Source organism: Amblyomma americanum, chromosome 1 (assembly GCF_052857255.1).
Source record: "Amblyomma americanum isolate KBUSLIRL-KWMA chromosome 1, ASM5285725v1, whole genome shotgun sequence".
NCBI lineage: Eukaryota > Metazoa > Arthropoda > Arachnida > Ixodida > Ixodidae > Amblyomma > Amblyomma americanum.
Genome location: NC_135497.1, coordinates 434,048,385 through 434,071,005, shown reverse-complemented (window position 1 = coordinate 434,071,005; position 22,621 = coordinate 434,048,385). Strand labels below are relative to the sequence as shown.

Here is a 22,621-nt window from a genome sequence, read left to right as displayed (position 1 = left end):
ATGCTTATATTTCATTTATTCGCAACACCACATGCTTTCCTATTTACTGCAATAAGCAGCAGAAATTCAGTTAAACTTACCATAACCAATAAGGCTTGGAGTTTTAGCAGAGCGGGTTTACTGTCCGCTCCGCTCGCAGTGCGGTTGATCCTGGCCTCGGCGGCCTAATATCGGTGAAAATAAAGGAAATCAATTAATCGGGAGCCCTCCACAACGGCGCACTTCATAACCTATATTAACCACTACACCTATTTGTTGTTTCGCCTCAATTTTGAGTGGGTGCTTTTATAGAGTCATGGCCAACCGGTCATTGCCGCCGTTTGCGGCGGCGAGTAACATTCCTGACACCGCCCCCCCCCCGTGCAGATACAATATATGCGCAATATACGTGTTTAGGCCCGCTAATTGCGTCTACTGTTGATAACCTTGCTGCTAACACGAAGAACAAACAACGCAAACATAAAAAACGTCGTTTGCCAGCTACAAAAAGCTTGTGCTTCGCGCACCGCTACCCAACAGCGCGCGCACCAATGGCTTCTGCCAGACCGTCGTGCCGGCGGCGCCATCTGTATGGATGGATGGAAGGTAAGAGTGTTCCCTTTGAAACGCGGTGATGGCGGTTGCCACCATGGTCATCTTTTCTTTCCCCCTTTATTTTTGTTTAACTGGGTTTTAAGTTGTTATTAAAACTCGCTATTTTCTTTAAATACATCTTCCTGCGCTTCTAACCTTATGTCACCTCTATGCTTTTGCGCCACCAGTCTTCCAATCGAATTTTGCTAATTTCCACCGCAGAATAATTTACATGAACATTGTTATCTCTAAACCGCATTGCCTCAGGAAGAGTGTCTGCGCCTGCATCGACATCGGGATGGACCATCACATATGAGTATGAGCTGTTCTACTTTTTCTACAGATTTACCACACACAGCAAGATGTGTCATCTTCGTTAATTTTCTTTTTGTAGCTGCGCGTTCTACGACACCCAGACCTAACTTCAAAGAGTAGTGCACTGCCTCGTGAGTTATAATAAAACGCTTCCTTCCTGATTTCCCTTTTCCAGTATCAATATAGTTCTACACTATGCTTCTTTTCCATTGAATTTATCCAATTTTTATTTTCCGCGTTTTTAACCTGTCGTTTAATGCTCTTTCTTTCTCCGACCTCGTGCCTGGCATACTTACTGCTTCGCTTCCTAGTTCTTTTCTGCCATTGGGAGTCAACGCACTTTCCGTATAGATATTTAAATACCTTAGCTGCCCACCTGTTATCGTACAATTTCCTCAGGCGTTGTTCATATAGAATTTTACTCCGAGCTTCCCGGACTTCGAACGATGCCCAGCCCATGTCCCCCTGTATTCCCTCGCTTGTGGTCTTCCCGTGGGCACCTAGTGCTAATCTTCCAACAGCTCTCTGATTTACTTCTAATATCTACCGGACTTCTGCCCTTAAGCACGGAACCGCATTTTCGAAAGCAAGCAGCGGCACTACAATTATTTTACCAAAATACCTCTCAGCACTTCATATTTGTTGTACACTCATAACGCCTTATGTTTCATTATACCGGCATCTCCTCGCCCTTTTGCTATGAGACTGTTTGTGCTTTTCTGTGTATATCTGGCATTCGTTTACTCACACCCCGAGATATTTGTATTTGGCCAATCGGGGTATTTGATGGCCTTATATTGTATTGTAATTTCTAGCGCAACTAAGTCAGGTGTGATGATTTTCAGCGAGACAACTGAGGAGAAGAACCTGTCTCATTAAAGTTCTCCTCAGTTCTATCGTTGAAAATCATCACACCTGACTTAGTTGCGCTAAAATTGATACCTAGAGTGTCTCCTTCATCTCCACCGCAGTTAACTAGAGTTTACAAATCTCCCTAGCTATCTCCTAACAGTACAATACCGTCTGCATACATTAAACCCGGTAGTAGGTGCTCAATAACCATCCCGCCTTATCCGTACCACAGATTATAACCGAGATTGCTTCCTTGTAGCCTTCTTTTCATGTCGTAGCCTATTTCCGTATCTAAGGGACGACAGCAGCTCCACCGCCGCTGTCATGACTGCCTGCTTCACTCCGCAGCATAAGATGCTCTCACCTCCCCCTCTAGCCACCATAATGGCCACCGTCTCAGCGCGCTTGCGCATGCGCAGCAGACAGTGCAACAGGCGACGCCGCTATGCCCAGCGTTTTACTGGCTGCTCCGTCGGCCAAAGGAGTAGTATTTGCGAAAACAAGTGTTTTCCGGAACACTTTTAATGTGCAGCTTTGGATAGCGACGGCCTTTTCTGAGTTTTCCTTCCTCCATGGTTGTTGGGGAAAGGAAGCAGCGCAATATCTGTCTCACATCTCGGCGGACACCAGAACCGCGCTTTAAGCGAAGGAATAAAGAGGGGATGGAGAGAAGAAAGGAAGAAAGAGGTTCCGTAGTGAAGGGCTCCGGATAAATTTCGACCGTCTGGGGATCTTTAACGCGCACTGACATCACACAGCACACGGGGGTCTTTGCGTTTCGCCTCCATCGAAACGCGGCCGCCGCGGTCGGGTTCGAACGCGGATACTCTGGATCAGTAGCCGAGCGCCATAACCACAGAGCCACCGCGGCGGGTTCATGGAAAAATGAAAAATGGTTTTTGGGGAAACTAAATGACGCAGTTTCTGTCTCACATCTTGGTGGACACCTACACCGCGCTGTAAGGTGCGGGATAAAAGAGGGACTTAGAGAAGAAAGGAAGAATGAGGTGCTGTAACGGAGGGTTACGGAAAAAAAACTGTGGATCCAATCTACGCTGTGAAGGTGGTTGGAGAGCGAAGCTGTGCTGTTTTCATTCAATTTTTAGCCTGGCGTTTTTGCTTAAGACAACAACACGAAAACGCCACCGTAATCTTTACCGGGAAACACACGCGGGGAGAAGGTATATGCTTCAAATTGCTTGCTGGTGCCGTTATTACACATTTTGCGTTTTTCACTTCACACCCCTATCGGAAAAACCAGCATGATTTATATTGGCATTCATAATGGACATGGTCGCGAAAATACTGGGCATGCCGGGAAGAAAGACTTCCATACTGGAACGTCGTGGCAATGCCGGAAATTTGTTGGGAAGCTAACTGGGCATGTCGGACACGATGGTGGCCATGTGAACGCATTTGATGCTGGGAGCAGAAAATGTTGGGAGGTTAGGTGGGCACAAAACAAACGATACTGGGCATGCGGGAACCCATAGCGGTATCAATTCTTTACTACGTCACAGAAACGTGGAGCTACAAATATTTGTTAACCTCACGCTTGAGTGAAGATCCACTTGAAAATGTTTTTGGAATCTTGAGACAGATGTCCGGAAGCAACGATCACCCCACTCCCGCACAATTCCTGCTTCCCGAAAACTGTAACTTTTTGCAGCGGAAATGTATTGGTTCCTGGTACCGGAAATGTGTCGCCTTCTGTCATCAAGAGCCTACTAGGGAAATCCATAAACTCGAAGGAAGCCCAGTCGAAGCTGGATCAGCTAATAGATATTGGCTGCCTCAATGAGGTACATGAACTCCTTGAGTCGTGCGATATGCTCCCTGACCACAGTTGAATCGCTACTGCCAGAAGTGACTCAAGGATAACTTACGTTACCTTCGACGTTGCCCGCAAAGATGCTCAGCAAAACAAAATGTGAAGGATGTTGAAGGGCACTGCTGCTACCCGCTGAGTGTGAGGCGCCTGAAGAAGCCTGTCTCACGAAGGAAGTTAAGGGCGGACTACTCTACCCTTCTGACCTCCGGGCCTTTATTTCAAAGATTGAGGACTCTTTACTTATTGTTTTAGCCACAACAAGCTAAAGGCAAACAGTTATCTTTACCTGATCTCCTGCCTGACACGAAACAGTTTAAACTTTGTCGGCTGCCCCCAAGATAGGCAAGACGTCACAGTCTGATTAAATTCTATACTTTAATCCTTTGTATCCCAGGTGCCACAAATGTGGCAGTGTTATTTTAATTTTTTCGAGGTAGAAAATATACTCTAGGAACCCCGTGTTCCTAGTTGCCATGAACGTGGCAGCTGGTGCTTGCACTCACTGTCAGTAGATGGCGCCAAGGGGACCGCACAACAGCATTTTGAGCGTCGAAAACATGGACTCCACGTGCAACTGGCCAAGGCGGTAGGTGTGCGTAATTTTTCTGTTGTGGTAACCTGAACTCTGATAATTTATTATTGAAAACACTAACAGCAGTTTTGGGGAAGTCTAGCGAATATACTTACGCAGTTTCATGTTGCTACGACTACTCCTAGTAGATCATTTCACTTCGTTCAGCTTACATACACATTTGTGGCAGCCAGGAAGCTGGGGTCCGTCCTTCCAGAGAAATGCATGAACGAGTATGATTTAATTGAGCGCTTGTGTCAGAGTATTTGCGGCACCGAATTTATTTCCATCAAGTGAACCTTCATACTCGTTGTCTAGCAGCGACTTGTGTTGGAGTATTGATTTTGAAGAACGTTTTTTTATATGCACGTAGCGCTTGACTGACAAAGAAATTCAAGCAATTCTTTTCGAATACCCTAGTGGAAGTGAGGACGAAAACTTGGAGGGGTGGGATTGCGATGAAGAATACATGCCGCAGGAGAGAACAGTGCAGAATGTCACCGAAAGCTCTTCAGACAGTGAAGAAGTGCAGGTCACATCAACCAGAAAGAAGAAGCAAAAAAAATTTGGCACTGGGTGAAAAAGAACATCAATATCAATCGGGGAGAGGAAGAAAGTGTTTTGAAGCCTGCGGACGGTTTAGAAAGAGTGAAGAGCCCCTTGAGCATGTTCCTAAAACTCATTGACTCTGATCTCATTGAGTTCCTCACATTCGAAACGAACAGTTTCAGGACCCAAGAAAATCGCACGCGAATCCTTCCGGTGTCAGTCCTCGAGATGCGAAAGTTTATTGGCATTGTCCTTTACATGTCTGTTGTTGACCTTCCTTTTAGAAGGATGTACTGGTCAGCGAACACTCGTCAAGCGGATATCGCCGACTGCATGACAAGAAACAGGTTCGACGAAATCATGTCCCTATTTCATGCAGGGAACAATGATGAAGCGCGGGAAAAAAGAGAAGCTATGACTGTCTCCATAAGGTGCGACATGTGCTTACGAGCTTAAATAACACATTTTCACAAGCTGCCAAACTTGAAACTTGCGTTGCTGTAGATGAAAATATTATCCCTTTCAAGGGCAGACATTCTCTGAAGGTCTATAAGCAGAGTAAACCTAAGAAATGGGGCTACAAAGCTTGGGCCCTGGCAGGCCGGTCTGAATACGTATATCGGCTTTGCATGTATGGTGGCAACCTAATCGTAGTCCCCCAGAACACCCCGGAAGACGTAGGCGAAAGTGGGAAGGTCGTTTTGTGACTCACTCATGATTGCCCTCCGGGAATAGAAGTATTTTTCGACAACTTCATCGCTTCCAACGAGCTTTTAAATGAAATGAAAATGAGAGGACATGGAGGGACCGCCACCATCAGAAAACCGAGATGTGGGAACTGCCCTCGGAAAACTGAAAAAAGATTGAAAAAAGCAGAGAGAGGATCACTCGACTTCCGGTCAGAAAAGAGCACAGGAATTGTCATTTGTGCCAGGAACGACAACCGCACAGTGACAGCTGCATCAAACGTCCACAGCATTGAACCTTTTGATACATGCAGGCGCTACAATAGAAAGACCAAGACTGATGTGGATGTGCACAGGCCCAACATCATTAGGGTGTACAACCAGAGCATGGGTGGAGTAGACAAAGCAGATATGCTTCTGTCATTTTACAGAAATGACTTGAAAACAAAGAAGTGGTACAAAAGGATATGCTTTCACCTTATCGATCTTGCGGTTCTGAACGGTTTTCTGCTTTACCGCGAAGCGAAATCGGCAGATATGCAGCTGGTTGACTTCAAGTTCCGGGTGGCGCTTGGATTGATGCGCTCACTCGAGGGCATGCCCGGATTGAACCGGGATGGTGATGATCCTGTGCCTGCGAGTGTTGTGTCACCAACTAGTTCATTGAAGGCATCAGGCTCAGCAGCTGGAGTTGTTTCAAAGAGAGCCCATCATGTTGAACATTCTGTGCAGCACGACAATGTTGGCCATTGGCCAGTGAAAGTGGCGCAAAAAAACGCCCCCATGTGCAAGTTAAGCTCATGCACCAGGCGCACAAGGTTCTTTTGCAAAAAGTGTTCTGTGTATTTGTCCGGTGATGCACAAAAAATCAACTGCTTTGAGAAATTTCATGCATCCTAAATTTTCGGCGAATTTCTACCCCCCCCCCCCCACTCCTAGCTGCAACGTTTGTGGCATAATAAAATTTCGTGTAAAATGAAGAGGAATTGTTTTAACTTTTCTCACGTGTCTTTCCATGAACATGAACTCTTTAAAAATATAGATTTCAGCAATGTTCACCTTGTGAGACACCTGTGGGATATAAAGCGTTAACAAGACTGCCCTTCCTTTTGAAGGCTCAATATCGCGCAGTGCAGACAAGGATTTCGAGGATGCACTTCCTGATGGTGCGTCGTGTTACGTGAGCCTTTAATGTCATTTTTATGAGTATTTCTTGCTTGTTGCTGCAGAACCTAAATGAACGCGACTTTATTTTCTGCCTGAATGCAACGTATTTAGTTTATTTTTTAATACAACTTTTAAACAAATCATTCATTGGAATAAACCACGCTACTGAACAAGCTGGCTATAGCCATGTGTGCCAAAAGCCATTACATATTCTAGAGCAAAACATTTCAGAACGACTATCGCTCGTCTCAACAAACGACAAGGCAAAGTTAACCGCACTCGATGGCTCAGAATCTTTGGCGTCTTACTGCTGAGAGTTTTAGTAGTAGTATGTGGTTTATTAAAATAATAATAAAAAGGAAGGAAAAGATTTTTGCTAGTCCCAGCATCTGCTATCGATAGTGAAGCACCTGAGCTGGGACAACGGAAATAAAGGATAGCAAGCAGAGTGGAGAAATGAAATGAAAGAGGTGAGGGGAAAGGAAGAGAAGATAGGAGAGAGGTAATATACAATAAATATGTAGAGGTTGCGTGCGTGATTAGTTCATGATGAAGCATTCAGGATAAGCTGAACCAGAAATACTGTTGTATGCATTTTACCCCTTCTTAGCGTTTAATAGTGCATGTCAACTAATTTAATTCCACAATGCTTATATTTCATTTAATCGCAACACCACATGCTTTCCTATTTAGTGCAATAAGCAGCAGAAATTCAGTTAATCTAACCATAACCGATACGGCTTAGAGTTTTAGCAGAGCGGGTTTACTGTCCGCTCCGCTCGCAGTGCGGTTGATCCTGGCCTCGGCGGCCTAAGATCGGTGAAAATAAATAAAATCAATCAATCGGGAGCACTCCACAACGGCGCACTTCATAACCCATATTAACCACTACACCTATTTGTTGTTTCGCCTCCATTTTGAGTGGGTGCTTTCATAGAGTCATGGCCAACCGGTCATTGCCGCCGTTTGCGGCGGCGAGTAAAATTTCTGACACCGCCCCCCCCCCCCCCCCCCCGTGCAGACACAATATATGCGCAATATACGTGTTTAGGCCCGCTAATTGCGTCTATTGTTGATAACCTTGCTGCTAACACGAAGAACAAACAACGCAAACATAAAAAACGTCGTTTGCCAGCTACAAAAAGCTTGTGCTTCGCGCACCGCTACCCGACAGCGCGCGCACCACCGGCTTCCGCCAGACCGTCGTGCCGGCGGCGCCATCTGTATGGATGGATGGAAGGTAAGTGTTCGCTTTGAAACGCGGTCATGGCGGTTGCCACCATGGTCATCTTTTCTTTCCCCCTTTATTTTTGTTTAACTGGGTTGTAAGTTGTTATTAAAACTTTCTTTTTTCTTTAAATACATCTTCCTGCGCTTCTAACCTTATGTCACCTCTATGCTTTTGCGCCACCAGTCTTCCAATCGCATTTTGCTAATTTCCACCGCAGAATAATTTAGATGAACATTGTTATCTCTAAACCGCATTGCCTCAGGATAAGTGTCTGCGCCTGCATCGACATCGGGATGGACCATCACATTTGAGTATGAGCTGTTCTAGTTTTTCTACAGATTTACCACACACAGCAACATGTGTCATCTTCGTTAATTTTCTTTTTGTAGCTGCGCGTTCTACGACGCCCAGACCTAACTTCAAAGAGTAGTGCACTGCCTCGTGAGTTATCATAAAACGCTTCCTTCCTGATTTCCCTTTTCCAGTATCAATATAGTTCTACACTATACTTCTTTTCCATTGAATTTATCCAATTTTTACTTTCCGCGTTTTTAACCTGTCGTTTAATGCTCTTTCTTTCTCCGACCTCGTGCCTGGCATACTTACTGCTTCGCTTCCTAGTTCTTTTCTGCCATTGGGAGTCAACGCACTTTCCGTATAGATATTTAAATACCTTAGCTGCCCACCTGTTATCGTACAATTTCCTCAGGCGTTGTTCATATAGAATTTTACTCCGAGCTTCCCGGACTTCGAACAATGCCCAGCCCATGTCCCCCTGTATTGCCTCGCTTGTGGTTTTCCCGTGGGCACCTAGTGCTAATCTTCCAACAGCTCTCTGATTTACTCCTAATTTCGACCGGACTTCTGCCCTTAAGCACAGAACCACATTTTCGAAAGCAATCAGCGGCACTACAATTATTTTACCAAAATACCTCTCAGTACTTCATATTTGTTGTACACTCATAACGCCTTATGTTTCATTATCCCGGCATCTCCTCGCCCTTTTGCTATGATACTGTTTGTGCTTTTCTGTGTATATCTGGCATTCGTTTACCCACACCCCGAGTTATTTGCATTTGGCCAATCGGGGTATTTGATGGCCTTATATTGTATTGTAAATTCTAGCGCAACTAAGTCAGGTGTGATGATTTTCAACGATACAACTGAGGAGAAGAACCTGTCTCATTAAAGTTCTCCTCAGTTCTATCGTTGAAAATCATCACACCTGACTTAGTTGCGCTAAAATTGATACCTAGAGTGTCTCCTTCATCTCCACCGCAGTTAACTAGAGTTTACAAATCTCCCTAGCTATCTCCTAACAGTACAATACCGTCTGCATACATTAAACCCGGTAGTAGGTGCTCAATAACCATCCCGCCTTATCCGTACCACAGATTATAACCGAGATTGCTTCCTTGTAGCCTTCATTTCATATTGTAGCCTATTTCCGTATCTAATGGACGACAGCAGCTCCACCGCCGCTGTCATGACTGCCTGCTTCACTCCGCAGCATACGATGCTCTCACCTCCCCCCTCTAGCCACCATAACGGCCGCCGTCTCAGCGCGCTTGCGCATGCGCAGCAGACTGTGCAACAGACGACGCCGCTATGCCCAGCGTTTTACTGGCTGCGCCGTCGGCCAAAGGAGTAGTCTTTGCGAAAACACGTGTTTTCCGGAACACTTTTAATGTGCAGCTTTGGATAGCGACGGCCACTTCTGAGTTTTCCTTCCTCCATGGTTGTTGGGGAAAGGAAACAGCGCAATATCTGTCTCACATCTCGGCGGACACCTGAACCGCGCTTTAAGGGAAGGCATAAAGAGGGGATGGAGAGAAGAAAGGAAGAAAGAGGTTCCGTAGTGAAGGGCTCCGGAAAAATTTCGACCGTCTGGGGATCTTTAACGCGCACTGACATCACACAGTACACGGGGGTCTTTGCGTTTCGCCTCCATCGAAACGCGGCCGCCGCGGTCGGGTTCGAACGCGGATACTCTGGATCAGTAGCCGAGCGCCATAACCACAGAGCCACCGCGGCGGGTTCATGAAAAAATGAAAAATGGTTTTTGGGGAAACTAAATGACGCAGTTTCTGTCTCACATCTTGGTGGACACCTACACCGCGCTGTAAGGTACGGGATAAAAGAGGCACTTAGAGAAGAAAGGAAGAATGAGGTGCTGTAACGAAGGGTTACAGAGAAAAAACTGTGGATCCAATCTACGCTGTGAAGGTGGTTGGAGAGCGAAGCTGTGCTGTTTTCATTCAATTTTTAGCCTGGCGTTTTTGCTTAAGACAACCACACGAAAACGCCACCGTAATCTTTACCGGGAAACACACGCGGGGAGAAGGTATATGCTTCACATTCCTTGCTGGTGCCGTTATTATACATTTTGCGTTTTTCACTTCACACCCCTATCGAAAAACCAGCATGATTTATGCTGGCATTCATAATGGACATGGTCGCGAAAATACCGGGCATGCCGGGAAGAAAGACATCCATACTGGAACGTGGTGGCAATGCCGAACAATTGTTGGGAAGCTAACTGGGCCTTCGGACACGATGGTGGCCATGTGAATGCATTTGATGCTGGGAGCAGAAAATGTTGGGAGGTTAGGTGGGCACAGAACAAACGATACTGGGCATGCGGGAACCCATAGCGGTATCAATTCTTGACTACGTCACAGAAACGCGGAGATACAAATATTTCTTAACCTCACGCTTGAGTGAAGATCCACTTGAAAATGTTTTTGGAATCTTGAGACAGATGTCCGGAAGCAAAGATCACCCCACTCCCGCACAATTCCTGCTTCCCGAAAACTGTCTAGCTTTTTGCAGCGGAAATGTATTGGTTCCTGGTAACGGAAATGTGTCGCCTTCTGTCATCAAGAGCCTATTAGGGAAATTTATAAACTCGAAGGAAGCCAAGTCGAAGCTGGAACAGCTAATAAATATTGGCTGCCTCAATGAGGTACATGAACTCCTTGAGTCGTGCGATATGCTCCCTGACCACAGTTGAATCGCTACTGCCAGAAGTGACTCAAGGATAACTTACGTTACCTTCGACGTTGCCCGCAAAGATGCTCAGCAAAACAAAATGTGAAGGATGTTGAAGGGCACTGCTGCTACCCGCTGAGTGTGAGGCGCCTGAAGAAGCCTGTCTCACGAAGGAAGTTAAGGGCGGACTACTCTACCCTTCTGACCTCCGGGCCTTTATTTCAAAGATTGAGGACTCTTTACTTATTGTTTTAGCCACAACAAGCTAAAGGCAAACAGTTATCTTTACCTGATCTCCTGCCTGACACGAAACAGTTTAAACTTTGTCGGCTGCCCCCAAGATAGGCAAGACGTCACAGTCAGATTAAATTCTATACTTTAACCCTTTGTATCCAGGTGCCACAAACGTGGCAGTGTTATTTTAATTTTTTTCGAGGTAGAAAATATACTCTAGGAACCCCGTGTTCCTAGTTGCCATGAACGTGGCAGCTGGTGCTTGCACTCACTGTCAGTAGATGGCGCCAAGGGGACCGCACAACAGCATTTTGAGCGTCGAAAACATGGACTCCACGTGCAACTGGCCAAGGCGGTAGGTGTGCGTAATTTTTCTGTTGTGGTAACCTGAACTCTGATAATTTATTATTGAAAACACTAACAGCAGTTTTGGGGAAGTCTAGCGAATATACTTACGCAGTTTCATGTTGCTACGACTACTCCTAGTAGATCATTTCACTTCGTTCAGCTTACATACACATTTGTGGCAGCCAGGAAGCTGGGGTCCGTCCTTCCAGAGAAATGCATGAACGAGTATGATTTAATTGAGCGCTTGTGTCAGAGTATTTGCGGCACCGAATTTATTTCCATCAAGTGAACCTTCATACTCGTTGTCTAGCAGCGACTTGTGTTGGAGTATTGATTTTGAAGAACGTTTTTTTATATGCACGTAGCGCTTGACTGACAAAGAAATTCAAGCAATTCTTTTCGAATACCCTAGTGGAAGTGAGGACGAAAACTTGGAGGGGTGGGATTGCGATGAAGAATACACGCCGCAGGAGAGAACAGTGCAGAATGTCACCGAAAGCTCTTCAGACAGTGAAGAAGTGCAGGTCACATCAACCAGAAAGAAGAAGCAAAAAACATTTGGCACTGGGTGAAAAAGAACATCAATATCAATCGGGGAGAGGAAGAAAGTGTTTTGAAGCCTGCGGACGGTTTAGAAAGAGCGAAGAGCCCCTTGAGCATGTTCCTAAAACTCATTGACTCTGATCTCATTGAGTTCCTCACATTCGAAACGAACAGTTTCAGGACCCAAGAAAATCGCACGCGAATCCTTCCGGTGTCAGTCCTCGAGATGCGCAAGTTTATTGGCATTGTCCTTTACATGTCTGTTGTTGACCTTCCTTTTAGAAGGATGTACTGGTCAGCGAACAGCGGATATCGCCGACTGCATGACAAGAAACAGGTTCGACGAAATCATGTCCCTATTTCATGCAGGGAACAATGATGAAGTGCGGGAAAAAAGAGAAGCTATGACTGTCTCCATAAGGTGCGACATGTGCTTACGAGCTTAAATAACACATTTTCACAAGCTGCCAAACTTGAAACTTGCGTTGCTGTAGATGAAAAGATTATCCCTTTCAAGGGCAGACATTCTCTGAAGGTCTATAAGCAGAGTAAACCTAAGAAATGGGGCTACAAAGCTTGGGCCCTGGCAGGCCGGTCTGAATACGTATATCGGCTTTGCATGTATGGTGGCAACCTAATCGTAGTCCCCCAGAACACCCCGGAAGACGTAGGCGAAAGTGGGAAGGTCGTTTTGTGACTCACTCATGATTGCCCTCCGGGAATAGAAGTATTTTTCGACAACTTCATCGCTTCCAACGAGCTTTTAAATGAAATGAAAATGAGAGGACATGGAGGGACCGCCACCATCAGAAAACCGAGATGTGGGAACAGCCCTCGGAAAACTGAAAAAGGATTGAAAAAAGCAGAGAGAGGATCACTCGACTTCCGGTCAGAAAAGAGCACAGGAATTGTCATTTGTGCCAGGAACGACAACCGCACAGTGACCGCTGCATCAAACATCCACAGCATTGAACCTTTTGATACATGCATTCGCTACGATAGAAAGACCAAGACTTATGTGGATGTGCACAGGCCCAACATCATTAGGGTGTACAACCAGAGCATGGGTGGAGTAGACAAAGCAGATATGCTTCTGTCATTTTACAGAAATGACTTGAAAACAAAGAAGTGGTACAAAAGGATATGCTTTCACCTTATCGATCTTGCGGTTCTGAACGGTTTTCTGCTTTACCGCGAAGCGAAATCGGCAGATATGCAGCTGGTTGACTTCAAGTTCCGGGTGGCGCTTGGATTGATGCGCTCACTCGAGGGCATGCCCGGATTGAACCGGGATGGTGATGATCCTGTGCCTGCGAGTGTTGTGTCACCAACTAGTTCATTGAAGGCATCAGGCTCAGCAGCTGGAGTTGTTTCAAAAAGAGCCCATCATGTTGAACATTCTGTGCAGCACGACAATGTTGGCCATTGGCCAGTGAAAGTGGCGCAAAAAAACGCCCCCATGTGCAAGTTAAGCTCATGCACCAGGCGCACAAGGTTCTTTTGCAAAAAGTGTTCTGTGTATTTGTGCGGTGATGCACAAAAAATCAACTGCTTTGAGAAATTTCATGCATCCTAAATTTTCGGCGAATTTCTACCCCCCCCCCCCCACTCCTAGCTGCAACGTTTGTGGCATAATAAAATTTCGTGTAAAATGAAGAGGAATCGTTTTAACTTTTCTCTCGTGTCTTTCCATGAACATGAACTCTTTAAAAATATAGATTTCAGCAATGTTCACCTTGTGAGACACCTGTGGGATATAAAGGGTTAACGAGACTGCCCTTCCTTTTGAAGGCTCAATATCGCGCAGTGCAGATTTCGAGGATGCACTTCCTGATGGTGCGTCGTGTTACGTGAGCCTTTAATGTCATTTTTATGAGTATTTCTTGCTTGTTGCTGCAGAACCTAAATGAACGCGACTTTATTTTCTCCCTGAATGCAACGTATTTAGTTTATTTTTTAATACAACTTTTAAACAAATCATTCATTGGAATAAACCACGCTACTGAACAAGCTGGCTATAGCCATGTGTGCCAAAAGCCATTACATATTCTAGAGCAAAACATTTCAGAACGACTATCGCTCGTCTCAACAAACGACAAGGCAAAGTTAACCGCACTCGATGGCTCAGAATCTTTGGCGTCTTACTGCTGAGAGTTTTAGTAGTAGTATGTGGTTTATTATAATAATAATAAAAAGGAAGGAAAAGATTTTTGCTAGTCCCAGCATCTGCTATCGATACTGAAGCACCTGAGCTGGGACAACGGAAATAAAGGATAGCAAGCAGAATGGAGAAATGAAATGAAAGAGGTGAGGGGAAAGGAAGAGAAGATAGGAGAGAGGTAATATACAATAAATATGTAGACGTTGCGTGCGTGATTAGTTCATGATGAAGCATTCAGGATAAGCTGAACCAGAAATACTGTTGTATGCATTTTACCCCTTCTTAGCGTTTAATAGTGCATGTCAACTAATTTAATTCCACAATGCTTATATTTCATTTAATCGCAACACCACATGCTTTCCTATTTACTGCAATAAGCAGCAGAAATTCAGGTAATCTAACCATAACCGATACGGCTTAGAGTTTTAGCAGAGCGGGTTTACTGTCCGCTCCACTCGCAGTGCGGTTGATCCTGGCCTCGGCGGCCTAAGATCGGTGAAAATAAATGAAATCATTCAATCGGGAGCACTCCACAACGGCGCACTTCATAACCCATATTAACCACTACACCTATTTGTTGTTTCGCCTCCATTTTGAGTGGGTGCTTTTATAGAGTCATGGCTAACCGGTCATTGCCGCCGTTTGCGGCGGCGAGTAACATTTCTGGAACCGCCCCCCCCCCCCCCCCCGTGCAGATACAATATCAATCAATCAATCTTTAGTTTGCATTTTTAGTACAAATAAAAATGCAGGGAGTGGGGACAAAAAGCTGCTCTAAGGCAAGCTTGACTGGGTCCCCACCCCCTTTACATGGCAGTTTGTGCAACAGTTATGCATGAAATGTTGAATGTTTAAAAGAGAACAATTCACACAACATGTGATTTTCGCGCAGGAAATGAATAATGTTACAAATGCAGTCTTGTTACAATATAAAAAATACAACAAAAATGCAACAAACACTCGCGTGATAGCAGACCTGAAAAATGACAATGTTAATAAACAAACTCGCCTGAATATAAGGGAAAAGAAATAGTAAAGACAAATACACACAACTACAGTACTCTGGGATGAAATGACGTGTTACAAAAGCTCTGTTTTTGGTTATGAAGATGGTTGACACTGTTAAACGCCATGAAACTGGTTGATGAAATGAAGTTTTATATTACATTTAGTGGCTGTTTGCAGGTCGATTTCCATCATTAATAATTTGTTCAATAGTCTCGGAAGGCAATTTTCGACGCTATCTAGCAAGTGTGTTAGCCTAGTGAATGGCACGTGCCATGTTCCTTCATTCAGAAAATCCATACCCCCTGTCAGGAAGGTTTTTTAAACTACATAAAGACAAAAATGCATTGTTATTAGTTTTTAAGCTATGTTTCCATCTCATCGACAGGTTAAAGTCATATAATACTGGAAAGGGTATAATTTTGTATTCATAATAGGTATTATGTAATGGGCTTTCGCTTGGAATGTTGACTACGTGACGAAGGGCTTTCTTCTGCAGAGAAAAATCTTATTTATGTTTTCTTTTGATGTTGTGCCCCATACAAGTCCGCAGTAATTTAGTTGAGCATAGAACAACGCGTTATATAATAATAGCTTAAATTTCAGTGGTAAAATATAACGAAGCCTCCAGAGTACTCCTGATATTTTGGCAAGATGGGTTAATATATGCTGCACGTGTGAGTTCCATGATAAGTGCTGGTGAAATGTCACACCAAGTGTCTTTGCTTCTGAAGCCACTTCAATAGAATTATTGCCGATATGAATGTTAAAGTTGTAGATAATTGGCTTTTGATAGGGTGTAAATACCACAGCTTTGGTTTTTGCACTGTTGATCTGCAGGAAATTTTTATTGCTCCATTCGTATAAGTTTTGTAGTGTCAAATTTACGTTATTGCACAAATCACTGGGATTATCTGACTGAACAAAAATACTTGTGTCATCGGCATTAACAATAAGTTGTGATTTCCCGGCTATATTCCCTATATCATTTATATACAAGTTAAAAAGCTGTGGCCCCAATATGCTGCCCTGAGGAACGCCTGCATTCAAGTTCATTAGAGAAGAAAAATTGTTATTTATAGCAACGCATTGTTTTCTGTTTGAAAGATATGACTTGAGAAATTCCAAGGCAATTCCTCGAAACCCATAAAATTCTAATTTTGCTATCAGCGTTTGGTGATTTAAGCTGTCGAATGATTTTGTGAAATCTATGAAAATGCCCATTATTAACTTCTTATCCAAAAATGACCTAATGATTATTTCTTTTTGTGTTAGTAAGGCTAACTCTGTGGACATACCTTTCCGGAAGCCAAACTGGAAAGGGGAAATTAATGAATGCTTATTGCAGAATGAGTCCAGCCTCAGCAATACTAACTTCTCAAGCGGTTTTGAGAGAACGGGAAGGACAGATATGGAGCGATAGTTTGAAAATGCGCTTTTCGTCGCCTGATTTATAAATAACAGTCACTTTAGCACGTTTCATGCTATCGGGAAATACACCTGATGACAAACATAAGTTGTATATGTGATTGAGCACAGGCAAAATGTAGTCTAAGACAAATTTAATTGGTGTAATTCTAAGACCATCAATATCTCTTGTGTTGCTATTGCTTCACTACATTGCTATGACTACAAGCGACCTTGGCCACCCCGGACAAACTTCCATTTACATAAATGAGCACTTGTGTCCTGCCCTGAAAAAGCTGCTAGGAATGGCAATTTCGCGTAAAAAGGAGAAAGGCTGGAAATTCGTCTGGACACGTCATGGCCACATTCTAGCTAGAAGGAACGAAAGTTCGGATGTGGTCAGGATCGCTTGCCTAAAAGACTTAGACAAGATAAACTAGGCGTCCCCTCCCATGCATTCTTTTTGTTACTAATGTGGTATCCGGCTTCTTTACACATGATGATGCTTCATCTTTGTACGCAAAAAACAAAAAAGCCTCAACTTTTTTTCATCTGAACGCACAGTCACTCTGTAACAAAGGAGAAGTTGTTGCCCTTTTGGATGCTTTTACCTTTGATTTTGATGTCATTATGATAACCGAAACGTGGTATAAAAAAGATACGGTGCCACTGAAACTGCCGCAGTACGATATTTATCTCCAATTTCGCCTTAATAAAAAGGGCGGAGGTGTGTTGATAGCTGCCATGAAATGTTTCCAATGCTGCCTTATTCCAGAATTCTCAAAAACGAACGAAAATTATGAGATACTTTCTTTGAAATCTGGCAGTAATGTATTTTCTGCTGTATACCGTCCCCCAGCTGGGAACATCTCAGTCCTTTTTTTCCTTTTTAGATCTAATGTATTCTTGGGTAACCGAAAATGACTTAAAGCTAATACTAAGTGGTGACCTTAATATTGACTTTTCGTCCTCATCTCCTGAGTCACAAGAAGCAAACAGGTTGTTCGAATGTTACGCCCTTAAAAACTTCATAAATGAAGAAACGCGACCGTTAACACAGACATCCATTGATGTTTTCTGTAGCAATGTGTCAAAGGAATTTATCAAGTCTGGAGTGGTACTAGCGCAAGTTAGTGATCACCTGCCAATTTTTCTTTTTGTCGAGTTGCCAACGGCATTTCGAAAGAGTAAGCCTTCCTATATGACATACCAGTGCATAACAAAACAAACTGTCGAAAATTTCAGTAATGAAATACGAAAAGTCGACTGGAATCACGTCTACAAAATAACTGACCCTAGCAAAGCATATGACGCATTTATAAACACACTAAAATTTTTGTACAATAAATGTTTCCCTTATAAAACAACTAAGAGGCCTAGTAAAGCGCGCAAGCCCTGGATAAATCGACGTTGCCTAAATATGATTCAAAAGAAAAATAATCTTTTTAAACGGTTTCTTCGAACTAGGTCTTCCGACGACTTAGCCAGATTTAAATCATATCGCAACAATGTAACTTCATTTCTTCAAGAAACCTAGAAGGAATACATAGAAAAATTATTTTCTGGTAATGTACAAAATCGAAGCGACCTCATGTGGAAAGAAATAAATAAAGTTCTAAACCGTACAGAACAGGAACCCGGGGAGCTAGAAATCTTAGTCCGAAATCAGAAACTTTCGGGAAAAGAACTAGCAGATACTTTTAATAATTACTTCGTGTCTTTAGTTAGCAGTGTACATAATCCTAATTCCCTGAGCTATCTGAAATCTAGAAATCACAGTAGTGCATTTTTATCACCAACGGATCGGAGTGAAATTGAAAGCTGTTTTCTTGCTCTCCGAACGAGTAGTACAAGGGACGTAAATGATCTAAAAATTCAACCTATTAAACATACCATTGATCTAATTAGTCCTGTTTTAGAGCATATATTTAATCTATGCTTTCTGCAGGGAGTTTTCCCTCAAGCCATGCAAGTTGCTAGGGTGACAGTAGTTTTTAAAGGTGGCGAGAAAAATAACTTTTCGAACTATCGTCCCATATCAATCCTCTCCATTTTTTCAAAATGCCTACAGAAACTGCTGTACAAAAGGATCATTAGCTTTTGTATCAAACATAACTTATTGACACCTCATCAACATGGGTTTAGAAGTGGCCACTCCACAGATACAGCGCTTTTAACTCAAAAGGAAATAATCCTGCAATCTTTCGAACAGCACCAATTAACTCTCGGTGTATTTGTAGATTACTCAAAGGCATTTGATTTTATTAATCATCAGACAATGCTTGCTAAACTTGAGTGTTATGGCTTGCGTGGCGTTTTTCATAACATATTGAACTCTTATTTTTCTGCGCGAGTACAAGTAGTAATTAACAATAAATTATCCGACCCGAAATCAGTTTTAGCAGGTGTCCCGCAAGGAAGCATATTGGGGCCTCTACTTTTTATCATCTACATTAATGACATCGTTCTCATTGACCCACGCCCAACATTTATAATATATGCTGATGATACCAGTTTATTTTTCAACTCTAGCAATATACAAAATCTGAATGAACAAGCAAACACGTGTTTACATCTTTTAAATCATTGGTCGATCGTCAACTCACTATCTATAAACATAAATAAAACAAAAAGTCGTGCTTTTTAGGCCAAGAAATAAAATAGTGTGCGATAGCGACATTTCACTTCGGATTGGGTCTGTGCCTTTAGAAGTTGTCTCCGTCGTAAAAAGCCTTGGAGTATATTTTGAGAAGCATTTATCGTGGTCATCACATGTCGATAAAACAGCGGACAAGCTGTCAAAAATAACTGGTGTGTTAAGTAAACTACGCTATTTTTTGCCACAAAAAGTGAAACTAATTCTTTATATTTCCATGTTTGCTTCCGTTTTAAACTACGGTTTCACGGTATGGGGAACTACTACACTCTCAAACTTAAACAGGTTACATGTAATCCAAAAACGAGCCATAAGAAGCATTGCAAGCATCCCCCGCGACGTTACGGCAAAACCCCTTTTTAATGCCTTCCACATAACTCCAATACACGAGCTATATAATGTCAACTTAGTAAAACGATATAGGAGAAGTAATACCTATCGTAATTTTCTTGAAACTTTGTCTCAACTAACACCTAGAGAACACACTTATGCCATAAGAAACCGCGATAAATGGTTCATTCCCCAAATACGAACTAACTATGGACGTCAAATGCTCAGCTACCTCTTACCATTATTGCTAAATGCATTGTGTTAGTCTTACAAACCAGTATTTTTTAATCTTATTTCTTTTCCTGATTTTGTCTATTTTTATCTCTTTTTTATTTTTTCCGAGTCAGTTGTGTCGCTTATTTTTCCTCAAACGCAATTGTTATGTTAGTTGCTGCCAACATATGTATTCAAACAAACCTTGTAACCTTGTACGGGGGCGCAGGCGCCCAATCAAGCTCCAATGAGAGCTTTTTGTCTGCGCCCCTAACATCTGGATGATGTAAATAAAGATTTGATTGATTGATCGATTGATTGATTGATTGATTGATTGATTGATTGATGTAAGGACCGAACGTATTTCATTCTCAGATGTTGGATAAAAAAAGCGGTATGTTCGTTACGATTACGCAAGTAGCTCGTTACACGTTTATCATGACCACTTTTTACTAAGTTAACAAAATAGGAGTTAAATGCGTCTGCGAGTTGAAGGCCCTCGAGAGTTTTTCCGTTTTGTGTTACTTGAATATCGTCATTTCTCGATTTATTGCGGTTCATGATGGTATTTAGAGCGCGCCATAGCTCATCGGTGCGATTATTTGCCCTGCCAAGTAAGCTGTTAAAATAAGCCTGTTTTGAAATTTCAAAGAAAGCGCGTCACAAAATTTCGGTACTTTTTAAAATTAGCGAGGTCTGCTGGGTTCCTATTTTTTATGAATTGCGCATACATGGATGTCTTCTTACGGATCATAGCAAGGCATTCGGCCGTAATCCAAGGCTTCCGTACTCTTTTAGGTTTTTTAACATTTTTAATTTTGAAGCAATCCCTGTAAACGCGCTTGAAAATATTGAGGAAAATATCATATGCCTCATTTGCTTGGCGAGATTCGAACACGGCGTCCCAGTTTGTTAAGGAAATTTGAGTCCGAAAATTGTCAAGCGCATTAGGAGATAGGTCCTCAACAGTGAACGTTTCTAGAATAGCTTTTCTTTTATTCTGAGTATCAGCATTCCAAAACATATATACTGGCAAGTGGTCGCTTATACTAGTCGCAATGACACCAGCCTTTATATCGTCTATGTAACGGTGGGTGATGAACATATCTACTAGTGATTCTGATTCTACTGTGATGCGCGTTGACTCTGTAATGACGTTCTTGAAGTCGTGTGACTCAATGAGTAATGTGAAATCCTGTGATGCCGTACTATGTTTAAGGAGATTAATATTTAGGTCCCCACCTCTAACTAGTTTTAATTGGTTGCTATGGACAAAAGAGAACATGTTTTCCAGGAACTGGTAAAAGGCATCTAGATTTCCAGAAGGTGGGCGGTATATAACTGTAAACATATTGCAGCCACAAACGACAGAAAGCGCCTCATAATTTTCATTTGAGATTGAAAAATCTGATAGTAAGCTAGCGGGCAAGCCGGCTTCCACTAGTTGTAGTACTCCTCCACCGCGTTTGCTTTGCTTATTTAAATAATAGGTAGTGTACCCAGGTAGGGTCAAGACATCATATTCAGTTGTAAACCAAGTTTCAGTTAACATTACAATCTGAAATTTAAAAGAGAATTCATTACGAAATTGCGATATGTCATCGTGCTTATTTCTTGCTTATTGTACATTGCAATGGAAAAAACCAAAGTTCCCCCCTAACGGTGGAAAAACAACGTCATGTGGTTCAATCATGGCGGGCTTAAGAATAATGCACGTTTTGTTGCCGCGAGGAACAGATATACGGTGGTAGGAATATCGGGCACACGAACACTTTTCATCCTGTGATCAAGTTTGGGGGGCGTATTAAGGTTGCCAAAAATGGCTTCTATTGAGTGAAAGCCTGAATGATTAGGATGGGCTGAATGGTATTCATGAAGCAAAAGAGTGACGTTGCCGGACAAGCTTGCGCATGTAACTTTGGGAATGATAATTGTATCTGCTCTTCGGACAAGAAGTGGCCTTCACGTCATGAGACCATGATAACAAGGGTAACAAGAAAATTCCGAAAACACGGCAGCATAATCGCGCAGAAATGTTTCCATGACTGATAAGACTGAACTCCGAAATCGCTTTGTGGCACCCGGAAGTTGTTTAAATGATCTTGGACAGGTCAGACATACGAAAAATTTTAAGCAATGCGAGTTTTCAGCTTTTCGTGCAAAAATGCGGCCGTTTCGAGCCCAAACAAATTTCCACCCAACCTCGCGTTTTTGCGCCACCGCGCTTCCGAGGAGCCTTTTCAGCTGAGGACACAGATGCTCATTGACATATACGGTGTCAGAAGTGTCTAGACCAAGGTCAGTTCTCACAATGTTAGCTTTACGAGCCCTACATGCGCAATATACGTGTTTAGGCCCGCTAATTGCGTCTACTGTTGATAACCTTGCTGCTAACACGAAGAACAAACAATGCAAACATAAAAAACGTCGTTTGCCAGCTACAAAAAGCTTGTGCTTCGCGCACCGCTACCCGACAGCGCGTGCACCACCGGCTTCCGCCAGACCGCCGTGCCGGCGGCGCCATCTGTATGGATGGATGGAAGGTAAGAGTGTTCCCTTTGAAACGCGGTGATGGCGGTTGCCACCATGCTCATTTTTTTTCCCCCTTTATTTTTGTTTAACTGGGTTGTAAGTTGTTATTAAAACTCGCTATTTTCTTTAAATACATCTTCCTGCGCTTCTAACCTTATGTCACCTCTATGCTTTTGCGCCACCAGTCTTCCAATCGCATTTTGTTAATTTCCACCGCTGATTAATTTACATGAACATTGTTATCTCTAAACCGCAGGGCCTCAGGAAGAGTGCCTGCGCCTGCATCGACATCGGGATGGACCATCACATTTGAGCATGAGCTGTTCTACTTTTTCTACAGATTTACCACACACAGCCACATGTGTCATCTTCGTTAATTTTCTTTTTGTGGCTGCGCGTTTTACGACACCCAGACCTAGCTTCAAA

General features: G+C 43.1%; 2 pseudogenes; both read left to right on the top strand.

Annotated features, from left to right (window-relative positions):
- The first annotated feature begins 2,064 nt into the window (after positions 1-2,064).
- LOC144125155 (uncharacterized) lies at positions 2,065-6,277 on the top strand (annotated as a pseudogene).
- A 251-nt stretch (positions 6,278-6,528) lies between these two features.
- Positions 6,529-13,467, top strand: LOC144125148 (uncharacterized; annotated as a pseudogene).
- Positions 13,468-22,621: the final 9,154 nt, after the last annotated feature.